The sequence below is a fragment of the Heterodontus francisci genome, chromosome 49 (genome assembly GCF_036365525.1).
Source record: "Heterodontus francisci isolate sHetFra1 chromosome 49, sHetFra1.hap1, whole genome shotgun sequence".
In the NCBI taxonomy this organism is placed as follows: Eukaryota; Metazoa; Chordata; class Chondrichthyes; order Heterodontiformes; family Heterodontidae; genus Heterodontus; species Heterodontus francisci.
The window spans coordinates 12,073,025-12,082,888 of NC_090419.1; positions in this window are offsets into that span (position 1 = coordinate 12,073,025).

Consider the following 9,864-nt stretch of genomic DNA (forward strand, 5'->3'; position numbering starts at 1 on the left):
TGGGCCAGCACGGAGCCCAGGCGGGTAGACATAGCCCGGGCAAAGATCTTATAATCCGTGCTGAGGAGGGAGACCGGACGCCAGTTTTTAAGCAGGCGGAGATCGCCCCTCTTCGGCAGCAGGACGATGACCGCCCTGCGCCACGAGAGGGGCATCTCCCCGGTCGCCAGGCTTTCCCCCAGGACCCGCGCGTAATCGTCCCCCAGGACGTCCCAGAACGCCCTGAGGAACTCCACGGTCAACCCACCCAGCCCTGGGGATTTGCCCCTCGAGAGCTGGTGGAGGGCGCCAGTCAGCTCCGCCAACGTGAGCGGAACCTCCAATCCTTCGGCGCCCTCCGGGCTGACCTGCGGCAGGTCCTCCCACAAAACTCTGCGCGCATCCTCGCTGGACGGATCCGGAGAGAACAACGCACTGTAAGACGTCCGGACCAGGAGGCCCATTCCCTCCGGATCCGTGATGGAGGATCCGTCGTCGGCCAGCAGCTCGACGAGCTGCTTATGGACCCCCCGCCATTTTTCCAGCGAGTAGAAGAAGGGTGAGGCGCGGTCCAAATCTTCCAGGATCTGGATCCGCGACCTCACGTACGCGCCTCGGGACCCTATGAGCTGCAGGTTCCTCAGCGCGCCCTTCTTCTCTTTGTACGCCTGCCACAGGGCCGGGTCCGCGACGGCATGACCGAGGCGGGATTCCAAGTCGAGCACCTCCCTCTCAAGGCGCCCGATCTCGGCTTCCCGCCTCTTGGTCGACCCCTTCGCGTACTCCTGACAGAAGACGCGGATGTGAGTCTTGCCCACATCCCACCATAGCCTCAAGGAGGGGAAGCCCCCCTGCTTCCTTCTCCAGTCGGCCCAGAATCGACAGAACGAGTCCCGAAATCGCACGTCCTCCAGCAGCCGGTTGTTAAAGTGCCAGAACGCGGACCCCGCCCGCGTGCGGAGCGGAGTGAACTCCGCCCACACCAGGCGGTGGTCCGAGCACGGCACCAGCCGCATGGAGGCCGCCGAAACGCGGGAGACGTACGCCTGCGAAATGTAGAGGCGGTCGATACGCGACCCCCCTCCTCCAGACCTCCACGTGAAGGCGCTGGAGTCGGGATGGAGATTCCGCCAGACGTCCACCAAGTTAAGGGAGCTGATCAGTCCCCTCAACGTCTCCACCGACGCTTAGCCGCGCTGGGGACCGGAGCGATCCCCCACCTCGAGGGTGCAGTTAAAATCCCCCCGAGGATGATGCACTCGCCGCTATCGATGGAGCTCAAGAGAGCGGACACTTCTTCAAAGAAGCGCGCTTGCAAAGCGCCGGGCCTGGGCGCGTACACGTTCACAAAGTGGAGCGGCACGCTACCCAGGCGAACGGCGAGGTGGAGCAAGCGGCCCGGCACTAGCTCCTTGACCCCCAAGATCTCCGGCTGAAAAGTCGGGGCCAACAAGATAGCCACCCCACTAGAAATGGGGGTGAGGTGACTCATGTAGACCCCACCCTGCCACTCCAGGAGCCAGGTGGCTTCGTCTCCCGGAACGGTGTGGGTTTCCTGCAGAAAGCTCACCGCGTATCTCCCTTCCCTAAGGACTGAGAGATTGTGAAATCTGCGGTGAGCCCCTCTGCTGCCGTTGATGTTGAGGCTGGCTATGGTTATCTTCATGTCAAAGGTACTTAAAACCCGTCACCAACAGCTCACTGTGAGGAGGGAGTGGAAGTGCACCTGGCCCTCCACTCCGCCAGCAACCCATTGAAGAACACATTAAAACGGCGCCTCTCAACCAGTTTCACGTCCGCGCGCTTGCCCGCAATCTGAAGGGCGGCACGGACGGACTGGATGATCAGCGCCAGATTCGACCAACGGTCGAGGGCCAGCTGAACTTTATTGCGGCAACCTCTGCAAGCCGCGAGGAAATCCCAGAGTTCCGCCGTGGGGATGAGAGGAGATTCGGTGGGAGGCACGAGGGACTCCACCACCTCACTGGCGATGGAATCAAGATCATCCTCCGTGCCCCGCACCGAATCCCCATCCTCCTCCGGGTCGTCACCGCCAGCAGCCGACACATCCACCACACACTGTGGGGCGGACGTCCCGGCCGCGCCAGCTGGTCCCGCCTCCGTCACGATCCCACCCCCAGGATCGATGGCGGAGGAGTCCTCTCTGGGTTCTATTGTGAAACTGGAGCCTGTAGGCACCAGCGGTTCAGGAACCCCCTCCACCTCCATCCCCAGGCCAATGAGTGGTCCAGGGGAGACAGAAGTTCCGGACTCCGGGAAACCAGCCGGAGCCGAGACTGGAGGCGGCGAGAGGAGGCCATCTCCCGCTCCGCCAGCACCCACAGGCCCAGCAGATGGGGCAGCATTCTCAGTTATAACTGGGTCGGGTGTCTCCTGGTTGGTGGTGGACTCCGGCTGGGAGGCCCGACCCTCTGGGGCCTCGCCCTCCCCTTCATTCAGGGCACCCGACCCAGTAGCAGTGGCGGAATGGGCGGTTTCCCCAGCCTCCCCCACCACAAGCAGGGCCTCACTTACTCCTTCAGGAGGGGCCTCACGTACCGTGGCCATCCCCTCCCCTCCATCCTGAGGAATAGGGAGCACCTGCCCGGACTTTGCAGCCTTGGTGGTGGCGGTAGGGGGAACCTGAGGACCAGAAACAGGAGGCAGCTCCCCTCCAACAGATGGGCCCTGCACCTCAGGGCCCTGTGTTATTTCTGTGGAGGGGTGCCTTCTCCTCTTTTTCGCACTTGGGCGCGGAGACTCAGAGACCTCCATGTCATCAGAGGCCTCCTCCTCCGCACCCTTTTTCCCCTTTTTAGTCACCCTGGGCATGAGCCCAGCCCTGGGACAGGTGGATTCCATGGGAATGGGCTTTGGGCTGAGCTCAGGCTCGGGTTGAGTCAAAGTGTCCAGGGGACGCGCCTCACGATGTTTCTTTTTTCCCCGCGGCTCCCCTCCCCGCCAGAGGCTGTGAAAACCACAGCCTCCGGAACCGACTGAGCGGTGACTGTTGGATGTGCGGGGGGAGTGGGAGGAGGTGCTGTGGAACCACTCTGGGCCGCCGAGGTGGAGCTGGCGGCCGGGAGGTTGGGGCAGTTCTTACGAACATGTCCCACCCCCTTGCAGACGTGGCACCGCGCCCCGTCCGAGGTCCAAAAGACGCGGTAGGCCGTCCCCTGGAACTCCACATTAAATTGGCCCTCCGTGTCCTCCTCCCGCGCCAGCTGCATAAATAACTGGCGGCGGAAGGAGTAGACATGTTGGAGGCTGTGCTCCCGAAGACCAAGCCGGACTGGGGTGATCCCCGACCTCACCTCCCCCAGGTGGTGCAGGTGGGGGAGGAGGAGCTCACTGGGAATGAAGGGTGGGACGTTGGACAACATTATCCGATGCGCAGTGGCCCCCAGAGGGTCCACTGGCAGGAAGGTCCCCCCCACAGTGAGCCCTTTACTCAGGGCCAGGGACACCGCCCGCTCGGTCTTCAAAAAGAACACAGCCTTCCCATACATCTTTGAGGCCGCAACAATGGCCGAGGGGCCGACAACCACGGCCATTGCCTTAACGCAGGCCTCAATAGACATGTTGGGGTGGGGATAGCTCTTCACCCCATGGCTGCATGTCAATAATTTAAAGGGTGACGGGGCCACGTGGGCAGCCACAGAAGCTGCAGCTGCATAGGTAGTAGAGGGCCCCGCCACCGGTGATGAAGGGCTTGCCATGGGTCTAAGAGCTAAACCCACTCCAAATTGTGGACTTGCACACTAAATAACAGCGACTCACAGAAAAATTTGAAAAGACAAACAAACAAACAACAGGTTAGTGGAGAGGCTGAGGTAAGAGAGGAGAGGCAAAGGCAGGCTGGAAGGGATGACTTGCTTTCTGGAGGTGGTGCTCACAGTACACTTAAAACAAACAGTCTTTGAAGTTGGTCTTCCGGTCTTCTGGTTGGGGGAGTCGTCTTCACCTGGGTCAGCTGAAGCTGCCCAGGCACTATCTATCCCCTTCCGTCTGTTTAGCTGGGCAGCTTCAGCTGACCCAGGCTTGGCAATTGGGGTGGGGAGGGAGCTTTCCTGTGTGCTTTTGCAGCAGCACAGATTCCTGTTGAATTGGCAGCCCCACCCCTTGTTGTTCCAGCCACTTGTTCCTCCCCCAACAGTCCAAAGTAAATTACTGGTGTTCAGCACCCACCTCCAGACAAAGCCTTGTTTCCAAAAAATGTCTCTTTCTTCTCTTTAATGGAGACTGTTGTTGGAGTTTTCCTCTGCTTGTGTGTCGCTGCTCTCCTTTGCTCAGTGTAGCTCCTCTCTCCACCTCTGCAACCTCCAACTGCCACCAGCACTCTCAGCTGCACCTCGTTGAGGCTCTCAACACTCAGGCTTCCCAATCAGAGAACAGCCAATCCCAGTGCTGTACCTGTCCTGGGAGTGTTTGATGGGGACAGTGTGGAGTGAGCTTCACTCTGTATGTAACCCCATTTTGTTTTTATTTTTTTTTTCAAATTAAAATGCCATTCTCGGCGTCGACGATGCACTCCAGTCCCAGCGGTGCCCACCGGTCGCGGAAGGCCTCAAGCGTACCGGCGGACACCGCATGCTCCTTTTCCAGAGACACCCGGGCGCGAACGTAACCGCGGAAGAGGGGCAGGCAATCGGGGAGGACGGACCCCCCGACGGCCCGCAACCTGGACCTGTGAATTGCCACCTTGGATGAGCCCAGGAGCAGACCGACGAGGAGATCCTCCTTCCGGTATCTAACCCCGTACTGTACCTGTCCTGGGAGTGTTTGATGGGACAGTGTAGAGGGAGCTTTACTCTGTATCTAACCCCCGTACTGTACCTGTCCTGGGAGTGTTTGATGGGGACAGTGTAGAGGGAGCTTTACTCTGTATCTAACCTGTACTGTACCTGTCCTGGGAGTGTTTGATGGGACAGTGTAGAGGGAGCTTTACTCTGTATCTAACCCCCGTACTGTACCTGTCCTGGGAGTGTTTGATGGGACAGTGTAGAGGGAGCTTTACTCTGTATCTAACCCCCGTTTTTTTTTTCTTTTTTTTTTTTTTTTTTCTTTTTGTAGAGGGAGCTTTACTCTGTATCTAACCCCGTACTGTACCTGTCCTGGGAGTGTTTGATGGGGGACAGTGTAGAGGGAGCTTTACTCTGTATCTAACCCCCGTACTGTACCTGTCCTGGGAGTGTTTGATGGGGGACAGTGTAGAGGGAGCTTTACTCTGTATCTAACCCCCGTACTGTACCTGTCCTGGGAGTGTTTGATGGGGACAGTGTAGAGGGAGCTTTACTCTGTATCTAACCCCCGTACTGTACCTGTCCTGGGAGTGTTTGATGGGACAGTGCAGAGGGAGCTTTACTCTGTATGTAACCCCATTTTTTTTTTTTTTTTTTTCTTTTTATGTAGAGGGAACTTTACTCTGTATCTAACCCCGTTTTTTTTTTTTTTTTTTTTTTTTTTGGAGCTTTACTCTGTATCCAACCTCCATCCTTTTCTTTTCTTTAAGGTGGCCTTTATACCCCAGGCCCCTTTTATATTTTTCACATCGAGGGGGCCTTTATCCCTCAGGCCCCCTTTATGTACATATTTACAGTTTTAAAATAACTTTATTAAAACAGATAAATAAACAAAAAACTCAAATTAAAATGCCATTCTCGGCGTCGACGATGCACTCCAGTCCCTGCGGTGCCCACCGGTCGCGGAAGGCCTCAAGCGTACCGGCAGACACCGCATGCTCCTTTTCCAGGGACACCCGGGCGCGAACGTAACCGCGGAAGAGGGGCAGGCAATCGGGGAGGACGGACCCCCCGACGGCCCGCAACCTGGACCTGTGAATTGCCACCTTGGCCAGGCCCAGGAGCAGACCGATGAGGAGATCCTCCTCCCGGCCCGAGCCCCTCCGCACCGGGTGCCCAAAGATCAGGAGCGTGGGACTGAAGTGCAGCCAGAATTTGAGGAGCAGCCCCCTCAGATACTCAAATAGGGGCTGCAACCTCGCACACTCCATATAAATGTGGAACACGGACTCGTCCAGGCCGCAGAAAGTACAGCTGGCCTGGGAGTCCGTGAACCTACTTAAAAGCCTATTGCACGGGACTGCTCTGTGCAGCACCCTCCACCCCAGGTCCCCGATGTAAAGGGGGAAGACTCCCGCGTAGAGAGACCTCCATCGGGGTTTCCCCTCGCCGCCAGATGGCAACGCGGACCGCCAGGGCGTGTCCGGCCGGCTGACGAGGGCGAGGAAGTGGAGAGTGTGCAGGAGCAGCCCGTACAGGAAACCCCTCCGCGCCGATTGGAATGGCACGGAGGGCATTTCCGAGAGGCGGCTCGGGTTGTGCGGGACCGGCTCCCGAGGAGGGTTTCGGGGCCTGGGTCCGATGAGCAGTTCCGGCCGAGCGGGGGTCAGCTCGGCCGGGATCGCTCCGCACTCCCGAGCCCCCTCGCCACCCGCAGTGAGGGGCGTCCCGGGGGTTTCGGCTACTCCTCCGCCCGCCGGACCGTCCCCGGAGTCGGCCGCCCGGACAGCCGAGGCGCTCTCCTCCGCCGGCGGGGGAGCGTCCTGACTGGAGGCAACCATGTTCCAGACTCGGAAAAGATCCCGGTAAAAGACAGGCAACTCCCTCAGAGAGGCGCGGCTAACGGACTCCACCGGGAGCTGCGTGTCGTCTTGAAGGCAGTGACACTGGCGGAAAAAATACGTCGCCAGCGCACACCATCTGGGAGGACGCTCGACGTACAGGTATCTCTGCAGGGTCCGAAGGCGGAGAGTCGCAGCCTGGGTGCGGACGCACACCAGCGACTGACCGCCCTCCTCGATCGGGAGACTCAGGACCGCGGCAGAGACCCAGTGTTTCCTCTTGCCCCAGAAGAAATCGACGAGTTTCTTCTGGATCTTGGTGGCAAATACAGGGGGCGGGGCCAAAGTGACCAACCGGTACCACAGCATGGAGGCCACCAGTTGGTTTATGACCAACGCTCGGCCCCTGTAGGAAAGCACTCGGAGCAGTCCTGTCCAGCGCCCCAGCCGAGCGGTGACTTTCGCCTCCAACTCCTGCCAGTTTGCCGGCCAGGCTTCCTCAGCGGGGCTAAGGTGGACTCCCAGATAGAGGAGGTGCGTGGTGCTCCACGCAAAAGGTGTCATCTCCTCCGGCAGGGAGTCCACCCGCCACTGACCAACCAGGAGTCCGGAACATTTCTCCCAATTGATCCTCGCGGAGGACGCGGCAGAAAAGGTCTGCTGGCAGTCGCGCATCCTCCGCAAGTCAACGGGATCTGTGATTGCGAGGAGCACGTCGTCGGCGTAAGCCGAGAGGACGACCCGCATGGCCGGCTCGCGCAGAGCCAATCCCGTCAACCTCCTGCGAAGCAGGCACAGGAAGGGCTCCACGCAGATGGTATACAATTGGCCGGACATGGGGCACCCCTGACGCACTCCTCTCCCAAATCGAAGGGGCGCCGTCAAGGACCCGTTAACTTTGACTAGACACTCTGCGGCGGCGTATAAAAGTCGGACCCGGGCCACGAAATGCGGCCCGAGTCCGAAAGCGCGCAGAGTCCCGAAAAGGTAATCGTGATCCACCCTGTCGAACGCCTTCTCCTGATCGAGGGAGAGAAAGGCGACCGACTGACCAGTCCTCTGGGAAAGATGGATCAGGTCCCGGACCAGGTGGATGTTGTCCTGGATGGACCGGCCCGGGACCGTGTAGGACTGGTCGGGGTGGATCATGTGGGCCAGCACGGAGCCCAGGCGGGTAGACATAGCCCGGGCAAAGATCTTATAATCCGTGCTGAGGAGGGAGACCGGACGCCAGTTTTTAAGCAGGCGGAGATCGCCCCTCTTCGGCAGCAGGACGATGACCGCCCTGCGCCACGAGAGGGGCATCTCCCCGGTCGCCAGGCTTTCCCCCAGGACCCGCGCGTAATCGTCCCCCAGGACGTCCCAGAACGCCCTGAGGAACTCCACGGTCAACCCATCCAGCCCTGGGGATTTGCCCCTCGAGAGCTGGTGGAGGGCGCCAGTCAGCTCCGCCAACGTGAGCGGAGCCTCCAATCCTTCGGCGCCCTCCGGGCTGACCTGCGGCAGGTCCTCCCACAAAACTCTGCGCGCATCCTCGCTGGACGGATCCGGAGAGAACAACGCACTGTAATACGTCCGGACCAGGAGGCCCATTCCCTCCGGATCCGTGATGGAGGATCCGTCGTCGGCCAGCAGCTCGACGAGCTGCTTACGGACCCCCCGCCATTTTTCCAGCGAGTAGAAGAAGGGTGAGGCGCGATCCAAATCTTGCAGGATCTGGATCCGCGACCTCACGTACGCGCCTCGGGACCCTATGAGCTGCAGGTTCCTCAGCGCGCCCTTCTTCTCTTTGTACGCCTGCCACAGGGCCGGGTCCGCGACGGCATGACCGAGGCGGGATTCCAAGTCGAGCACCTCCCTCTCAAGGCGCCCGATCTCGGCTTCCCGCCTTTTGGTCGACCCCTTCGCGTACTCCTGACAGAAGACGCGGATGTGAGTCTTGCCCACATCCCACCATAGCCTCAAGGAGGGGAAGCCCCCCTGCTTCCTTCTCCAGTCGGCCCAGAATCGACAGAACGAGTCCCGAAATCGCACGTCCTCCAGCAGCCGGTTGTTAAAGTGCCAGTACGCGGACCCCGCCCGCGTGCGGAGCGGAGTGAACTCCGCCCACACCAGGCGGTGGTCCGAGCACGGCACCAGCCGCATGGAGGCCGCCGAAACGCGGGAGACGTACGCCTGCGAAATGTAGAGGCGGTCGATTCGCGACCCCCCTCCTCCAGACCTCCACGTGAAGGCGCTGGAGTCGGGATGGAGATTCCGCCAGACGTCCACCAAGTTAAGGGAGCTGATCAGTCCCCTCAACTTCTCCACCGACGCTTGGCCGCGCTGGGGACCGGAGCGATCCCCCACCTCGAGGGTGCAGTTAAAATCCCCCCCGAGGATGATGCACTCGCCGCTATCGATGGAGCTCAAGAGAGCGGACACTTCTTCAAAGAAGCGCGCTTGCAAAGCGCCGGGCCTGGGCGCGTACACATTCACAAAGTGGAGCGGCACGCTACCCAGGCGAACGGCGAGGTGGAGCAAGCGGCCCGGCACTAGCTCCTTGACCCCCAAGATCTCCGGCTGAAAAGTCGGGGCCAACAAGATAGCCACCCCACTAGAAATAGGGGTGAGGTGACTCATGTAGACCCCACCCTGCCACTCCAGGAGCCAGGTGGCTTCGTCTCCCGGAACGGTGTGGGTTTCCTGCAGAAAGCTCACCGCGTATCTCCCTTCCCTAAGGACTGAGAGATTGTGAAATCTGCGGTGAGCCCCTCTGCTGCCGTTGATGTTGAGGCTGGCTATGGTTATCTTCATGTCAAAGGTACTTAAAACCCGTCACCAACAGCTCACTGTGAGGAGGGAGTGGAAGTGCACCTGGCCCTCCACTCCCCCAGCAACCCATTGAGGAACACATTAAAACGGCGCCTCTCAACCAGTTTCACGTCCGCGCGCTTGCCCGCTATCTTAAGGGCGGCACGGACGGACTGGATGATCAGCGCCAGATTCGACCAACGGTCGAGGGCCAGCTGAACTTTATTGCGGCAACCCCTGCAAGCCGCGAGGAAATCCCGGAGTTCCGCCGTGGGGATGAGAGGAGATTCGGTGGGAGGCACGAGGGACTCCACCACCTCACTGGCGATGGAATCAAGATCATCCTCCGTGCCCCGCACCGAATCCCCATCCTCCTCCGGGTCGTCACCGCCAGCGGCCAACACATCCACCACACACTGTGGGGCGGACGTCCCGGCCGCGCCAGCTGGTCCCGCCTCCGTCACGATCCCACCCCCAGGATCGATGGCGGAGGAGTCCTCTCTGGGTTC